The 18,343-nt window shown below is 40.0% G+C and overlaps 1 protein-coding gene across 1 annotated transcript in view; it reads right to left on the reverse strand.

Annotated features, from left to right (window-relative positions):
• Nucleotides 1-8,375, reverse strand: part of adad1 (adenosine deaminase domain containing 1 (testis-specific)) — a 34,720-nt gene extending 26,345 nt beyond the window's left edge. The window contains exons 1-2 of the mRNA XM_037262216.1: nt 8,291-8,375; nt 4,947-5,031 (exon numbers count right to left, since the gene is read on the reverse strand). The gene's annotated coding sequence lies outside the window, so the exon portion shown is untranslated. The remainder of the gene's footprint in view (nt 1-4,946; nt 5,032-8,290) is intronic.
• Between the last annotated feature and the right edge of the window lie 9,968 nt (nt 8,376-18,343).

Genomic DNA, 18,343 nt, shown 5'->3' on the forward strand with positions numbered 1-18,343 from the left:
GGGGTGGGGCATGACTAAAAAGTGTTCAACAGCCTAAAACTGCAAATTTGATTGAATCAGCCTCTCCCAAATCAAGCTTTCCGAGTTCACTCTCACCCGGCGCAAAGAGGAAAAAGTTGATGAGCTCATGCCATGAGCACTTAAGCGGCTCAGGTAGGAATGCGCCTCATTCGTCAACATCAGACACAAGCGCGCATCCATTAAGACGTGAAGACAAGTCCCCACTTAAGTGTTGCTTCCCCTTGCCAGAATATTACAAGAAGCCCATTTGTTTTCTCTCTGACACGTGATTGACTTTCACGTAAACGGGGAAAGGGACATCCGAATGATTCATAGCTTTGCTACAATGTTGAGTTAACGAGGATTTTTATCTTCCTGCTGAGACGTCAACAAATAAGGACGTTGGTTCCAAATGTTGGCACAAGCGCATCATCGATTATGAAAGGACCCAACTGAGTTCAACAAAAAAATCTAATTGGAACAACATTTAGTGGGATAGTTTCTGTGTAATTATTTTTTTGAAGCAAATATTGGATTTAAATATATTTGTTGCAGTTGTTATTATTCGAAATGATTTAAGTCCATCAATTTTCCGAGCCTTTTATCAGGGTCGCCGGCATGCATCCCAGCTGTTTTAGGGCGGTAAGTGGCGAACACCTTGAACCCATCGCAATCCATTTATTTCAAAGTCATTAGGTGTCTTACCTGAACTTTCGTTCATTGAAGGCGTTCATATTTTGGATGAACGTAGCGCATTTTTGGTGAACATTTTTGTGAACGTCAACCTGTCGGCATCAAAAAGCAGAACATGGAAATCCCCTTTTTCCGACATTTTCCCACTTCTCATATCCTCGCTCACTATCGACCATTAAAGTTGTTCACTTTATCATTCTTAATAGCGCCCCCTCCCCCCAACATTTTCATGTACTGGGGCTTTCCTCCCCCTCTGCCTGTAATTCATCATCCTTTATAGAGACTAATAGGTTGCTCGTGACGCCGGGGAGTATCCGCCCCCCAATTTTTCTTCGCAAAACTCAGCAAATTCTTGTGAGAGCCACTTCAGGGGGGAGGAAAGTGCTGCATCAAATCCCATTAGTCCAAATTATTTGCTCTTATGATACATATGGCGGCTCGGTGGCGCACTGGTTAGCACGTCCGCCTCACAGTTAGGAGGGTGCGGGTTCGATTCCACCTCCCTGCGTGGAGTTTGCATGTTCTCCCCGTGCCCGCGTGGGTTTTCTCCAGGCACTCCGGTTTCCTACCACATCCCAAAAACATTCTTGGTAGGACAATTGAGCATTCCAAATTGCTCGTAGGTGTGAGTGCGCATAGTTGTTCGTCTGTGTGTGCCCTGCGATTGGTTGACAACCAGTTCAGGGTGTCCCCCGCCTACTGCCCCCGATGACTGCTGGGATAGGCTCCAGCACACCCGGGACAAGCGGTATTGAAGATGGATGGATGGATGTTTCAGTCATAAAACAAAACCAAAAAAAATCAAAACAAAAGGTCTAGTCAACTTATGTCATCAATATTAAAACTAGGGTTAGGGTTTCAAACTAGGGTTAGGGTTTCAAACTAGGGTTAGCATAAAGGTGCAGCGTAACAAATATGGCTTAACAGGGGAGAAAAGAAAAAAGGCCTGAAGCAGGGTTGTATTTCCTCAAGTCTTTAATACAACAGCGATTACAAATGAGGAATTATTAGGTGAATTAAAATGGCCATGCTAACGTCATTTAGACGTGGGAAGAAGATCCTCAAGTGCTCTCTCCTCTCACTAAACGCTTAATAGGATTTACTAGCAAGCATAATAACACTTGATTAACCGGCCGCCGTCTTTTGATTTTTGTTAGCGCCAAGCAATAATACTGTATTATTATTATCACGATCATGAAGGTGAGAAATGTTTTCATTTTCACACTGAATAAAGTAGCACATTTAGTTTTCGCACAAAGTATATTGCGATTAAGTAAGTTACAACTGCAGTATTTGTGTGTGTCCATATTTATGTTTCTTGGAGTTTTGATTGGTTCCACCCAGGTCTGCCACAATTCTTGCCGTCAAAATTCTCCATAATAGTGAATTCCTATTGTGAAACTATCGCTGCATATTGTGACTTTGGGGCAATGCTGCAAATACTAACGTGTTGAAACTGTACTGTACTGACAAATGATTTTATTTTTCATCTCTCTGTAGTTTTGTGGCAGTTATTATATCCACATGAAAAGAGGCCATCGTGTGAATGATTCGCCACAGCCAAAAATAAATAAATAAATAAATGAATAAAAAAAACAGCCTCATCCCCAGGGAACCTTCCTCCCTATCTGTTGCAGGGGCCTCCGCGGTAACGTTATACACTCATCATATTGGCCGCATTGATGTTAGGCCAAATGTCCCCTAAGAACAGTTATGTTAGGCTGGGGGGCAGCCAGGCGTGAAAGTGACCAATCATCTGCTTTGAAATGTTAGAGACCCCAGGAAGGGACAGCGAGGCGTTTAATAACCTACCAATCCAATTAATTTGATTGTGTGGTGGCAATATTTTTTTATATTACGTGAATAAACTCAGGAAGAGAAGTGATTGCATCAAGCAAACACCGAATGTGGAACGCAACATCACTCATACTAAACAAAAGGTGATCCTAATCATTTAATTATGCATTAATTGAATGAATTCTAATCCTGTATCTTTTTTAAAGTGAACTCTACTCACAGCATGTGTTTGGTCTCTGTGGTTCAGCAGGCTGCTGTTTTGGTTAGCAAAAGAGTTCAAATGGGCTCAGCAATTAACTCTTTGAGATAATTTAGCTGTTTGTCTTTCGGATGGAAAAAAAAAACGAGGCGTGTGCTGGAGGCAGGCGTTTATTTGCCTTAAGTGTAATTTTATCTAATACATGTCGAATTGTTATTGAGTTAGTCGAGCCAGGTCAGTTAAAGGACACATTCAACAAAATCATTAGACGTGAATAGATTAGGGGCGAGCGTTAATGGCCAACTATTTCCTCATTGACGTGCTGGCTCTATCTTTAGAATGAAGCTTGTGAATGACCCCGTCCACACGCCCTTCACCCAGCGCAGGCGTGGGACATATGTGGGTGGGGGTGTCTCCAAAGACCCCTGCATAGCAAGATGGGAGCGCGGTAACCCGATCAAGCACCCCTCACCCTAAACTTAAAATACCAGCACAGATCAATAAGTGCAGCATGTTGTTTGATGTTCCATGGGAGGAGAACGTACAATGTTCCCGGGCAGCCAGCCGCACACATCAATGCCATCATTGCAGCGACAAATAATATCACTACGCATGAATCGGCAACAATTTGTTTTAGAGAATCTAGTCCTAAATTTTATAAAATACCTATATAAAAGTATTTATTTATGCTTTGATTTAATCTGAATTCTTTAAATCTTATTGAATTGAATAATTATTAATATATCTTTAAATTTTTAATTTGGATGATTTCTGTTCTGAAATTTTAATTATTTTTCAAAATTTGTTTTTATCTAAAATTATTAAATTCAACTAAATATGGTGTATATAGAGCAAGCAAAGGAGAGCAAGCATGAGAGCCTTTTTTTTTTTTGCAGGGTGTGTTGGACGTATGCTTTTAAGGGGTGTGGCCTAGCGTAATGGCTAAAAGTCTCTCCTTGCCCAAATACCAGGGCAGTACAGTACCTTAATTCCTCTGTTTCTTTTGTAGTTTTTTTTTTTTTTTCACTTGAGCAGCAACATATCTCAAGTTTGTTCATAAGGAAATAAAAAAACAACCAGGTAGTAGCAGATAACTTGTAAATAAAAACTTTTACGATGGAACACCAGCAAGTCAAGGTACCACTGTGTGTATAAATTATGAGGTTTGTTACTTGACCTCGCTTAATACTCACAGTCCCTAATAAAATGAATTCTATATTAACGCCTCCCAGATGAGAAAAATGCAAATAATTTAATAAGCGTCCTGTCTGCCTTGTTAAAACAATAAGCGAGTAACACAATTAGTCATTTTGTTGGCTTGTTTTTAAATAAATCAAAATAAAACTTCTTTTTTTTTTCTGTCCCGGTGTAATTAAAAGCCGGCCCGCAGCCCCGCGGCCGTGTTTCTGCTCGGCAAAGATGAAAAACAGATCCTGCCTCATCAGCAGCCAGAAGCCAGCCGGAGAAAGCCAAGCACCTGAGTGGAATAATGCATTGTGGGGAAACAGCTTTCCACTCTTTTAAAAGAAGAGCGGGAGGCACGTGGATGGCATGTTGATGTCTCCCTCCATCGGACTCAACGCAAGTTGGCAATCTCGGTGATGAATTGAGGAATTTTCATGTCATGTTGGATGTGTTGACTTAAGGGGGGAGGGCGAGTCAGGGGAGATGCCTGGAGGCAGTGGGGGTCAAGTTTAGCTACTTTTGGGGCAGATGGTGTTAAGAGTTCAGTCTGTCACTCGGGAAGAACAGACAACGAAGAGGAGAAAGACACTTTACGCCTTTTATTGACCTGTGTGCGTCTCAATATTGACCTGACTTAGCCCCCAAATCATTCCCACAACCTCCTCCAAAAGCAGACACTTAAGGTCAGCAAAAGACTCCTTAAATAGCACTTATTCACCGCTCACTTTAATATTGATGAACATAAGCTCAAATCATTGATTTTTTTAAAATTGAGATTAAGGTGACTTCTATAGTTTAATATTGATGAACATAAGCTCAAATCAGTGATTTTTTTTTATTGAGATGAAGGTGACCTATAGTTTTTTCATTTTTTAAAGAGCTACTGGGTAAAAAAAGGCCATATCTCGTGGACTGATTCACCGAGACGTGATAATCCTGACACAATATACATTTTCATTGAAAATGTTTTTTGTCAGTGAATGAGTCAAACCTGACCTGAAGAGAATGTAATGATCAAGTGCAGAATGTGAGTATTTTTTCTGCCTTGAAAAACATGCTGGCTGGAACTCACCTTAGATTTGGCTTACCGTACTCCATACGGATACTTGGCCGCACGTCCCCCACGGACCTCCACCAGCGAACCGCATCTCGTTGCCCTTGAGGGGGACACGAGACATCAGAACCTGAGCGTCTGCGCCATTGTTTAAATAATACAGAGGTGATGCTAAAGTTCAACAAGAATGCACCACTTGGATTTCCATCACAACTGGAGTAAAAACATAAAACATCTGCAAATGTATGGAAAGTCACAATTCGATTTGACATGTAGACAGGTATCGTATAGTTTTATATTTATATCGGAAAAAAAGAGCATATCTGAACGTATTTTTTCAAGGTAAAGGATGCCTGTGATAATCAAGCTAATAATGTCAAAAGGATCCAAACAATGTGAGATGTGTCTCTTATGCATTTGTGATGCAAGCAGGACACCCAGCTGGGTGTAATCTTATTGAAAAATATGGCCCAGTTACGGTCTTGAAGCAGCGGAATTTACCTCCGTAATGAAGCGGGGGGGAAAGTGCATTACGTGGCGCTCTTATTGCACAACGATCCATGCAGGACTCATTATGCGCGGCGTCTCTCTCTGCAGGTGACACTAAATTGTCTTGGCCGGCAACAATTACGACAACATTAGCCAACGGAAGACTGCGGGGGTCAAATATCAATCTCCGAAGCTCGGTGTAAACATCGGCAGATATCGATAGGGATACGGCCAGGTGGGCGCGCCATTGTGTGTAACTGGGGCTTAATGGTGGAAGGCAAAAGCGACCAGCATGGCCAGCCGGAGCCTCTTTCATCTCCACTCAGCACAGCATGAACAGTGTCTTTTATGTGTCCGCACAATAACTGCTATGACTGAGCCTTTTCTCATGGATTACAATCTGACACCTTCAAATGGAGGACAACATTATAATTTAATTTATAATTTAATTTATTATAATGGTCTGTGGCTAAAGTTTTGACTGATGTCCATCAGTAATTTCGTCATCATTGTACAACAAAAGGCACATTTTAAATTTCCTCCAAATTTTATGATTTTTTTTTCAGTGTTTTTCTTTCATTTTAAAAAAATCACATTTTGTAATGGTACACCCCCCCCCCCCCCCCCCGATAATTAAAAACTCGGCTTCAGTTTTTTTTAACGACTGTTTTTATATAAAGAGCATTTTTTTACATTTTAATAAACTCACAATATTCAAGTTCTTGTTTTAATGACCTTCCTGATGAAACGGAGTTAATGACTTTTTATGTTTCTGCTCATATTTTTTAACTTAAATCATCATTTCATTTGTATATTTGTGAGATTTAATCTCAATGAGATATTTTTATTTCTTAATATTTTTCAGTCATTTCCTGTGTTATCTGCCAACACACACGTTACACTTTTGACAGGAAACGGTACGCGTTACACAAACTAATGCAAGTCAAAAGCTGTTAAACTTCGATCAGAATGTGGATCGAAAATCATTCTTCTTCCACGAACCAGTAAGTGGCCTGTGCCAAAACGACTAACTTCCAGCGAGGTATGAAAACATGCCAAGTGGCCCACGGGTGTTGGTGTTGCATGAATCTTTTGGATTGGAAGCAGTTGAAAGGCTCGCCAGCGAGGCTTGAAGAATATGAATGATGGCACTTAGTGAGAAACGAGCGTCCACAGACCATTACGCGCCGTCCGTCACGCTCCAGATCGCCCAGATTAGCGCATGTCATAAAGTCAAACGCGCCGTCGTCCCTGCGGCCCCTATCTGCTCCCCGGCTGCAGGAGATTCTGCCGGCGGCCGGACCGACCGGGGCCTCCGCCGTCCCCCATGGGGGCGCTTCCTCCCGACGCTTTTGTTTTCGCCGTCTTATCGGGATTGTTCACAAAAGCCAATCTGCAGCGGATCGCTAAAGTGTCGCGGCAGACTAAACGGATGTCTGTACGTGTCGTAAACATGTCATAACAATCCGGTAAAAGTGGCAATATGTGGCAGTTTGAAAAAGCATTCTGAGATGGGGGGAGTATTATTATTGTTGTTTTTTGTCCATATATATATATATATATATATATATTAAAAAAAACTTTAAATTGTGTTTTTTCGTTAAAAGTTTTTTTTATTTATTTTTTTAGTTTTCTCAATAATTTGCATTTTAATATTTCATCAACTCCAGATTAAGTGCATTTGCGAGATTATTATTTCCACTTTTCGTCACATTTTACTTTGATAGTGTGTTTTGAGATTATTCTGAAGTCAAATATGTGCTTTGGCTCACGAAAGATTAGGCAACAGCGCATTAGACTCCGCGAAAACTCAAAGTGGGCGTGCCCGGACAGTGTGGCGACAAAACACTTTCAGGGGAGGTGGGAGACGCTATCCAGACGCCCTTCAAAGTTCATTCCATGAGTCAGTGCGTCGATCAGCGCTCACGAGCGAGAAAAGAGTGGTGGGTGTGTATGCCAAGTTCTCAAGATGTGATCCTCAGGCTTCAGACAATGGCGGATGGGAATGCGTCAATATAAGCAAGAGGCGCTCGGCGTGCACAGACACGTTCACCACAAACTCACAATCTCGCCAATGGTTTTCACCAGTCGGCCATTCTACCATGACGGCAGTACGTCCAAAGGAAATACCAGCAAAACACAAAAAAAATGGATGCTGTACTTGTTTTTGGTTTAGTTATTTTATTGCTGCTGACGCAAAACAATGAAATATGTTTTTGTTGTTTTCCGAGAAGAGAAAAGTTTTGAAAATGGGTTTTGTTTTGGTTTTTTTGCCTTTTGGAGTTTTTATGCTTCTGTATTTGTTTTTACTAAAGAAAATCACAAAATTGGGGCATGAATAATTTTGTATTGTTTTGTGGACAAAAAGGAGATACGTGCATTGTGTTCATGATATTTATTGAATGTAAATAAAATGACTTAGATTTATTGGACTGATTCTATTGTGTTTCTGGTATTTTTTTAAAGACCTCTCAACTTTTAGTGCTAAAACTGATAAAGTTGAAGAAAAAAACTTGACCTCCATGTTTTGGTTTTGTGTTGCTGTTTTGACTCAGCTAAAAATACACTCACAAATTGTACTAAATCAAGTTTGAAGGCTATTGCAAAAAAAATTGAGCCGCTGCTCTAATGATTTCATCCACTCTTTCATCTAATAAAATCCAATCCAGATATATGTATTTTACTTTTTGTTCTTTTACTTTGTGGCAGTGATTCATATTTGGAAATACGCATGCACTTGTGTGACACCTGTTTTGCTCTAAACATTATAAGCACCGACAGACTACTTTTAATCTGCCACATAAATGTACTTTTTTTTTAAGTGCCCTATCCTGTTTCTGGCCCATCAGCGGTGGGGACTTTGATGCCTTTACCTCCTGTCGGTAGCCATCGAACATCCTAATCCCGATCGTGGCACTTTTACGGAGGAACCATCCAACCTATAAGAAAACAAAGGTTACAGTAGCTCAGCCTGCGGCAGATCTCATTTCACACCAACAACAACAAGCCCTGACTGGCAACTTTATCTACTTGGCTTTTTTATAAATGGAGGGTTGCGTGACGGGGCAGCTGACAGAGTGGAGAGGCCTGGCAGGTCCGTTTGTCGTGTTTTGTGTTAGCCGCCCGTCACCCGCGCCACTCACATCTCGTCACCGGCAAACGGATTGACCTCGCTTTGTAACCCGAGAGCCAGACAGCAAAAGAGTGAGCGAGCGCTCCATTGGAATTTGGAAAAACTTTCATCTCGCCAGTCAAAACCTTTCAAACGGCTCCACGTCTTTGTCACGTCGCACTTCACGGCCCAGAAACGTAAACACGGAGGGAGAAAATAAAATAAAGGAAGCCGGGACGACTTAATTATAAGACGAGCGTGGACGTCCATCACGCTCAAGTGCAGTCCAGACAATTATGGGGGAGTATCTCATGAATGGGACTGAAGGATACTTGCATTATCTACTTTATTCACTTTAAACTAATTGTCATTGGTTCTTGTGAAGGGAAAAAAAAGGAAGGAAAAAAAATGAACTTTTTACATTTCAAGGGCATTAAACATTATTGTTTAAATATATTTTTTGCGTAAAGTTTTATACTTTTTCGTTCTGCCTTTTGTTTATTTGGCTGCAATTCCACTGTCAAACACTAGATGGTGGCACATTATTTTATACACATGTATGATCAGAATCAGAATCAGCTTTATTGGCCAAGTTTGTGCATGCCAAACAAGGAATTTGACTCCGGTTGATCTCAGCCTCTGACGTGCTAACCAGTGTGTCATATGTGATATCTTGCTGTTTTCTTTGCCAAAGCTTTTTGACCACATTGACATGAAGAGTTGGATGCAGCGGAAGCACATTTCATCTGCTGTTGATAAGCGTGACATTTGTGAGCAGACGAGAGTGGAAGTGGATTCTATCAACGTGTTTAATAACGGCAGCAGAAATGAAAAGATCCTGAAGGTACCTTCGCCTCCTCAATGGCTATCTGGAGGAAGAAACAAGATTGCAATGTCATTTATAGCGGGCCCGCAGGCTCGCGGGGAAAGAGAAGCTCTCTGAAGCTAACAAGTAGGAAATAAAGGAATTTCTCCTCTTAATCGTTGGCGGCTTGAGGCGGAAAGAACTGGAAAGTCCAAGTCGGACGGCATGGTCACTCTTTGGATAACTTCATCAGTCGCGGCCGACGCAATCAGACGTTGCCCTCTGGGAGGCAGCGCGGGCGCAGAGAAACGTTCATTTTGGCGAGGAGTGCCTCCCTTTTGTAATTAAGAGAACCCGAACCAACGTTAGCCCGGGAGTGGAACGTCTGGAAACAAATAAAAGCCTAATGAAGAAATGATTGCTCTCATCGACAAAGAGTAAAAGAGGAAAGAAGGTGCTCCGAAGCAACGCTAACAAACTCCACCGAGTAAAATGCTGTATTTCCTCAAACCGTGGCCCACTACGGCCGGGTTCTACACGATTGTCACGATTCTGCCCTTTCCCGACCACAGATGTTAAACAGCAGACTATCTCATGTCTTATAAAAGACGGTCCTGGAAAGATGATCCTCTGAGGTCTGTTAGGAGTAGATTTGTCCGGATAATAGTGTCAAGTCAGGTTGACAATCTTAAATATTAATCATAAAAGTAGGTCTATACATTGACATATATGCTGCAAGACATTTTTTGTGCGGCCCGGTACCAAATGGCCCACAAACTGATGGCAGCGAACCCCTGGCTTAAAGGCCTTTAACACCGTAGAATCGATGTTAGTTTGGTGAGCCCATCTATGGGATTTTTCATTGGGTGTTAGCACAAAGCTAGCAATCATCCATGAGTGGTTTGGCACAATACACATGTAATTCAATTTGTATTATCTTCAGATTTGCAGTAAATTTCAAGTGGCAATATGTTTTGAAAGATCAGCATTTGTACTGTATTGATGGTTTTTTTCTTCCAAAGTTCCCCCTCAGTTTATTGAATAGGCAATACTTTTGTAGCTGGGGGCTTATCTTTATTTTCAAATTGGCACCGTCGGACACCATGTGCAAAAACGTTACTGTTGTGAATTAGGATGCAATTCAGTGACTCGTACAAAACAGTAAACTCTTCACATCTTCACAGTCTCTCACATTGTCTTCTCATTCACAACTTATGTTTCTCTACTGGAGTTCATTTGTCAAAAGTTTCAGGAAGAACAAATTTTCCCCTGCTACTTCTTAGCCCAAAATGTGACATTGTCTTAAAATAAATTTCATAGAGATGATTGCCTAAGAGTATGATTTTGTTTCCAAAACTATTGATTTTGGCAATTATAAACGTATTCAAGAGGAGACGTCAATTACTCGTGTGGCCCCATAAAGTACAACTAGACTATTGTAATAGAGCTGGCTGTAGAATAAGCGCGGAGTAACAAGATTTATCTCCCAGTTCCGACTGTTTGATTGAGTAATGCACGCAGAGCACATAAACACCTCCGGCGCTCTCTCTGACAACTAATGTTATCGATGGTCGTCCATGGAAAATCATGCATTGTGCAGCTAAAAGGCCCTAAATCTCATCCGCAATTGATTACGGGCATCTGACTCTGTGTACATTAATTCAGTTTGGGGCCATTAAAAGAAGAATGCTTGGCCTCGCAAATGGCAAACGATGACTGTCAACGGCATGATGAATGGCAGCTTATTATATTCCCTCTCATTATGATTAATAACATAGGAAGGGATGCTCCATTCTTGTCAGGGTGGAAAATGTAATTAGCTGCCTTGGCCGGCGCTGCAGCCAGGCCTCCTCTCGGCCCTGAAACAAAAACACACACAATTCGGATCTAACGCCATTCTAGTTCCAACTTCCTGTTCCTCTGTTTGTGCTGATGACCTCATTTTATGTATATATATATATATATATACACACACATATGTTATTTATTTATTTAATTTTTATCTATTTATTTATTTATTTGTTCGTTTATTCATTTATTTATTTATTAATTAGTTGGGCATCGATTACATGTTTTTTTCTCGATTAGTCGCATGGGCTACATACTTTTTGGGGGACAACTGTCCTGTAGATCCAGAAATCTCCCCTGCGCTGTACAATAAAAAAGGTTTATTTTCTTCTATTTCATTTTCCTGAATGGGTGACGCCCACAACAGGGTGAAAGTAAGCAAGCCGGGGCTAACAATGGGGTGAGGAGGGGGCAGCGCTGTCGGGGTCAACGGCAGGGCATTCTCATGATTGCACCTGCAATCAGCACCTGTGAGACCGCTCTTGCGCTAAACATCAATTAATGCACAAATATCCTAGCGGGCTCCTGGCGGACTCACTACAGCTGCCTTATGATTATTAAATTATTAAATTACGACTGAGACGCGCTGATGGAACGCGAAGCAATTTATGCAGTCGTCATCAGATTTTTTTTTCCAACGGCTAAACTGTGTTCTGTTACAATGGATGATCAGTGATGAAAACATGGGTGGCATTCTTCCGAATTGTTCAGGACTGTGATAAATGTACATTGCCGTACTGTCAACATGACACAGGGAAAAATTGTTTCCTAAAGTCGTGTTTCAACCTTCCGCTACTTGTTGGTCTGTTCATTTAGTTGTTCGCCATTCCTTTTTTTTTTTTTTATTAAACTTTTTCTGCTGTACCACTTCTCACTTCTGTGTCCGTTTTATTTTATCGTAACTACACCGCAAATGTGTCATATATTCTTGTCCAGTTACTGTCAACAAGGAGCAGAAAAAGGACCAATTCAAAAAATTCTTAGTGCTCCACGTTTCACTGTTTCATTCATTTTTAGGCCAGTTACTTTGTTTATATAAATCCCCTTTTTAACATTCAACTGCCCGAATACCACCAGCTCGGTTCATTTTATGGCAGTTGCTTTCTTTTCATAAATCAGCTGTGGAAGTAACCAAATATTTACATTTTATGTTTTGAACATTCGACTCGGCTTTGCTTATTTTGTCTCCTTGTTACTTATTTTTATTAAACCAAGTATTGAATAAAAGTTTTTCCTTCATCATTTACTTATACATTGTGGTTTTCTTCCTTTATATCGACTATTGTGCAGCAATTAATTCATAATAGCAATGTTAGTAGGTTCCATTGCACTTCACAATGCTAATGGCTAATTTGCGCCACTTTTTTGGGTGCATTGGTTGCCTGTGCCAGCGTAGCGCAACCAAAGACGGCGCACATCCCTCTCGATGCGCGTCGGCGGACGGCGAACACAAACAAGCAATCAATTGTTGGGCGCCCGGCTTGGGGCCTCCTAATAGAGCGCATTCATCTGATGGAGCAGCGCAAACGCCGGCGATACTTTAATTTGCGAGGCATTACGTTGAGTTAGAGCCGAACGTAGCCGCTCCACCTGGGGAGGGGGGGGGGGGGGGAGTACTGGAGGAGAGTGAGACGCATTTGGCGGCGTTGTTAAAAAAAAAAAAAAACATGTGTTGTGGAGCGGGACTGTCGCCATGTAAATGATCCTACCCGCTGCAACTTTAATGGGCCGCCCAATGGATTTATGTGGGAATAGCCGGCGAGGAATATTGCATTGTATCATGGCGTAATTAGGGGGAAGCTTCGCCGTTTGTCCTTCGACCGCTCGCTCTGATTGGATGAAAAGGGGTGGGAGGGAGGGAGGGAGGGAGTAAGGGGGTTTAGTGTCTCTCTAATAATGATACACCCTCAGGCCCAATGTGCTCGCTCTCTTCTTTTCTTTCTCGTTCTGCTTTTTATTCCTCCTCCTGATGACAATAATAAAGAGTTCATGGGGGGGTGGTCTCATTTTTGCAGATTAACTTCACATGCTCTACACTTCATTGTTATTTTGTTATGTTTTGGACTCATGTTGTGTGTTTTGATGACTTTTTTTCCATTTGACTTCCCTTCACTTTCAGCTCGCTTGTTTTTTTTTTGTGTGACTGCCATTCATTTTCAGTCTGTCAGCCAATCAGCTTCTTTTTTACCCTCCCGAAGTTGTCTCTTCTTACTTCTTCCCATTGATGTTTTAGTGCATCATTTCACTTTTAAAAAATAAGAATTAGAGTTTTATGAATTCATTTGATTCATTAAATCATTACTTTGATTATTTTATTTTATGGGTGTGGACGATTTTAGTTTAGTAAGAGTCAACATGTCTTATTCTTATAGGTCTTTAATTTTCTATAATACATTCCAATCAATAAAAGTATGGTTGTAATACAGTCAATTATAGTATATTGTCTCAAATTTCCCTGGGGATCAGGAATTGTAATACTGTATTTGTACATACAGCAAGACATGTTTCTGTAGTTGTTGTTTAAACAAAAAATGCAAACACATACAAAAAAATAAAGTGCCTTACAGAAAACGTTATTCAACCTTGCATGTTTTTGTATTTAATTGACTTATATTAATTATAACCGCTTCTATGATTATTTTGATTGGTCCAATGAATATCCAAAGCGCTGCTATAGTCTTGTGTATGCCGTAAAAAACACGAGACTTCCACTTGATCAGACAGATGTCCCCCTTCCTCCCCCTTCTTCCTCCAGTCTTGCCCCGGGCCAGCCTGCTGCTCGCTGCCGGGCTTGGGCATCCCGAAGCCGGTGGTATTAAAGGTGGCCCCTTCAATGCCGGCGGAGGAAATTCAATTAGCGCTTTTGTAAACAAGACAAAAGCCAATGATACGGCCAATTACGCTGGGCCATGCACATGCGCAGTACACCCTCTCCGCCAATTCAAAAGCATTGCCAAAGACAGCACAGCAGGTATTTGTGTGTCTTTCTAAACGCGCCCTAGTTAAACACTGTCCTGATTAAGGACCTTTTATTTTGTTGTAAAGATACTTGTAATCCGTATTTTCACTTTGCGCGTCCGTTAAAAATGCGAGATGAAAATAGCGAGGAGAGTAAATGAAAGAGAAACACTTACTAAATGACATTCACGTAAACGCCTCACAGCGGCGGCTGTAATTCACTTGAAGCTGCAGCAACTTACTCAATAAAAAGAAGCTCGCCCGTGCAAGATCGATATAAACGCGCCGTGCAACTCAACTGAAATGCCCGAGACCACGACGAACAACACTTGAAGAGAAAATTGAGGAGAGCGGGAGAAAAAAAAAATAATGAGTCGGTTCATTTTGACGTTTTAGGAATAAATGGGGATAAAAAACATTAAATCATAAAAATCTTCCACTTGCTTTGTGACATCTTTGTGACACTTGTGTAATGATGTACACTTTCTTACTGTAAAATTAGCACTTGAAAAAATGAATAAATCAGCTGCTCGCTTTGAGCTCATAAATTAGTAAAATAATATTATAATAAAATAATACATTTATTGTTTGCCCAGTGTAATAATGCTAGAAATGTTAAACATTTTAAGTGTGTTTATTTTGAACATGTCTAAAAACAAATAAAAAATACATTGTATCACCTACTTAGAAAAGTATACGTGAAAGAGAAAACCTGCAGTTAAAATATAAAAGTAAAAGAAATATGAAATGATAATAATATTGATAACTTCCTTTCTCTGTAATGTTAAAAATAATAAAGTAACATATACTTGACGTTTTTTCTTTGTTTGTTTTGATGTTACCTTGGATTTTCTTTATTCTTTGGGTTGAGATTGTTTGTTCGTGTGTTTGTAAAATCGGAAAATCAGTAACATTTTCTTGTAAATATACTATTGGAAAGGAGGTGGGTGTTTACAGGCATTACATTTCAGCCAACTTTTTTGAGCATTATTATTAGTATATCAGTTTTCAATTGTGTGTTTTGAATTTTGTGAAATTTATTTGCTCATTAAAATGATGATGATGTTTTTCTTACCATGCTTGTTTGTCAGTGTAATATTTGCTATAACTAATGTAAATCATTACCAAATAGCAATAACCAGTTTGGCCTGAGCTTTACCCCCAAAATTTAACTAATAAGATTTGCATCTTCTCTTCAGCTCTTGATTGCAATGATAAAACAACAAATGACTTGATAGCCAACAATATCAATCAACGACCTGTTTGCCAATAACAATATTAAGAACACTAAAACATGAGCATGTAGCCTTGAGCTTGTCAGCATAACAAAATGATCCCATCATAATAATCATAATAATAATAACAATGTTGACAATGATGATACTGCTGAACCAAATGACCTCGTTGCTTTGAGTTTGTCAGTGCAAGCAGCAATATGACATCCATCAATCGTCCCCAGCCTGCATTTCACTTTGAGTCCCCCCCCCCCATCGCCTCCCTCCTTCCTCTTCCACTCTGGCCACGCAGCTTCGCGTCTGCTCCAAACAGGAGGCGCCAGATTTCTCCCCGGGGGGCGTTGAGGACCCCGCAAATGCACCCTAATGTAATACAACTCTCCACATACAACCTGCATTCATACATGTGAACTAACAGAAATGAGGTCAGTGAGTGTAATAGAGGTTATAGTAATAGAGTATATATAGTATGCGTGTATGTATGTGTATATATATATATATATATATATATATATATATATACATACATATACACACATGTGTGTATATATATATATATATATATATATACGTATATATATATATATATATATATATATATACGTATATATATATGTGTGTATATGTATATGCATACTTGACTAAAAGCAAAACGCACATAGCACTTGAAGTGAGCACTTTGATCATTTTGCAGCTGTCCCCTTAAATGCACCTTTGCACCTCTCCTATTGTCTTATGTGACGGACAGCTAAATGACAAACACACACTCACGCACATGCACACAGTTGACCTTAAGTTCACAAGTGGACGTCTTTCTCCAGACTAAAAATGTGCTGCATGTGGGTGGGAAGTGTGTGTGTGTGTGTGTGTGTGTGTGTGTGTGTGTGTGTGTGTGTGTGTGTGTGTGTGTGTGTGTGTGTGTGTGTGTGTGTGTGTGTGTGTGTTTGTTTGTGTCAAACGAAAAGTAGGAAGTGAGAAAAGAATAATACTAAATTATGATGAATTTCTCATGAAAAAAATATTTGATCATTGATTTCAATATTTTTATTTTTTGGGGGGGAATCAAATGATTTTAATCATTTTCCAAATCAATTTGACTACACGCGCATACCGGTTTAATGTGACAGCTCATTTTGCATGATCCAAACTCATTGTGTGGATTTTCCCACCTGCACTCTTGTGTTACTGTGACAAATTCTTTTAAAGCCTGCGTGGTGGCTCTTTTGGTGATGGACATTATTAAGCACACAAACTGCATTACCTGCAGGCGACATTCATCACTCACATTCAGGAAAAGTGCTGGCGTGTGTGTGTGTGTGCGTGTGTGTGTGTGTGCGTATGCGCATGCGTGTATGTGCTTAAATCTTAATTGAAGTTTTTCTTTTATTGCATCAATAGTATAATGCATCAACCTGCAACTATAATATCAGTGAAGGTATTAAAAAGCTGTTTTTCAACTGTAGATAATCTGACAAAAAAAGGAACACATTTTATTTGTAACCTTTGTAATGCATTAGAATGACCTTAACTGGAAAATATATGGCTCAATGCTAAAAAAATCACCAGAAAGAAAAAAAAAAAAGATCTATTTGAATGACAACTCATGTGTGACTTTAAATATGATCAGTATAACTGATGTGCTATTTTAATTAGGAAACTCGCCATGTGGGCTGTTACAGGTTGAGAGTGAAGAGTCCCTGCAGTGCACACATCAGCACAAGGCTTAATTATAAATATAGGCTACATTACATCTACTGTTACATAGCTGACTATGTCAATTAAAAGTAAGCATTCGTAAAACTGCTTTTGCGCTGAGCTTCCTTGATAGCGTTGTCTCTGCTCGGCGGAAAAAAAAAAAGTCCAAGCGCTACTACATCATTTGATGGATGTAAAGCTCGTGTGGAAACTGCAAGAAAAGCTTCAATATATTCCACATGTGCCTTGTTTGTCATGCCGGTCAAATTGTGTTTACGTTGAAATACGTTTGCATTGAACTCATTTGCAGCATGTTAACAGCCCATCCTCCTCCTTCCCCTCGTCATCATCTTCATCATCATCATCATGATCATAACAGTAAGCATCTCAGCCACCAGCGTTATGGATATGGTCCGCCCAGCATGCACACAATTGATTTTTATGCTTCCCCTGCAGCCACCTCTTGCAGCAGAGACATATCTCCATTCGCGCCCAAAGTGAAATAAGTGCGTAATAAAACGCTGATATATTAAATTTGTTTTTTTCCCCGCACCCTACCCACCCGCTGCTCCTTCTCCTTCCTCATAGAGCGTGTCGTGCTTTTATTATCATTCATTTTTCATGTTTATTGAATTGAGGCCTGCAGAAGGAGCTGAGGTGCACGGCTATCTATCTATCTATCTATCTATCTATCTATCTATCTATCTATCTATCTATCTATCTATCTATCTATCTATCTATCTATCTATCTATCTATCTATCTATCTATCTACCTACCTATTATCTATCTATCTATCTATCTATCTATCTATCTATCTATCTATCTATCTATCTATCTATCTATCTATCTATCTATCTATCTATCTATCTATCTATCTATCTATCTATCTATCTATATCTATCCATCCATCCATCCATGTAAACACTGGAGTTCGTTTCATTGACTGACAGGGTTGACAATTTCCCTGCATAGATGACGTCATAGGGACGTTGAAACTAATTGAATAAAGTAATACATTTGTCACAGTTCCTTCTGTTTTGGCGTTTAATCATTTTCTTGGACGGTTTGAAATATATTTGAAATTCAACGTTTCAACAAGAAATATAAAGTAAATGGATTTTACTGCAGGAAGCCATCAGGCTAGCGAGGCCACTCTCTGTATAGCTTTAAAACAAGTCAAATATAATTTTGCCCATAAAGGTTATGATCATGAAATGGTACAAATAAAATATCAAACTCAATTTTGATATTGCTGGATTGCTATTTGACACA

This window comes from Syngnathus acus, chromosome 10 (assembly GCF_901709675.1).
Source record: "Syngnathus acus chromosome 10, fSynAcu1.2, whole genome shotgun sequence".
Lineage (NCBI taxonomy): Eukaryota > Metazoa > Chordata > Actinopteri > Syngnathiformes > Syngnathidae > Syngnathus > Syngnathus acus.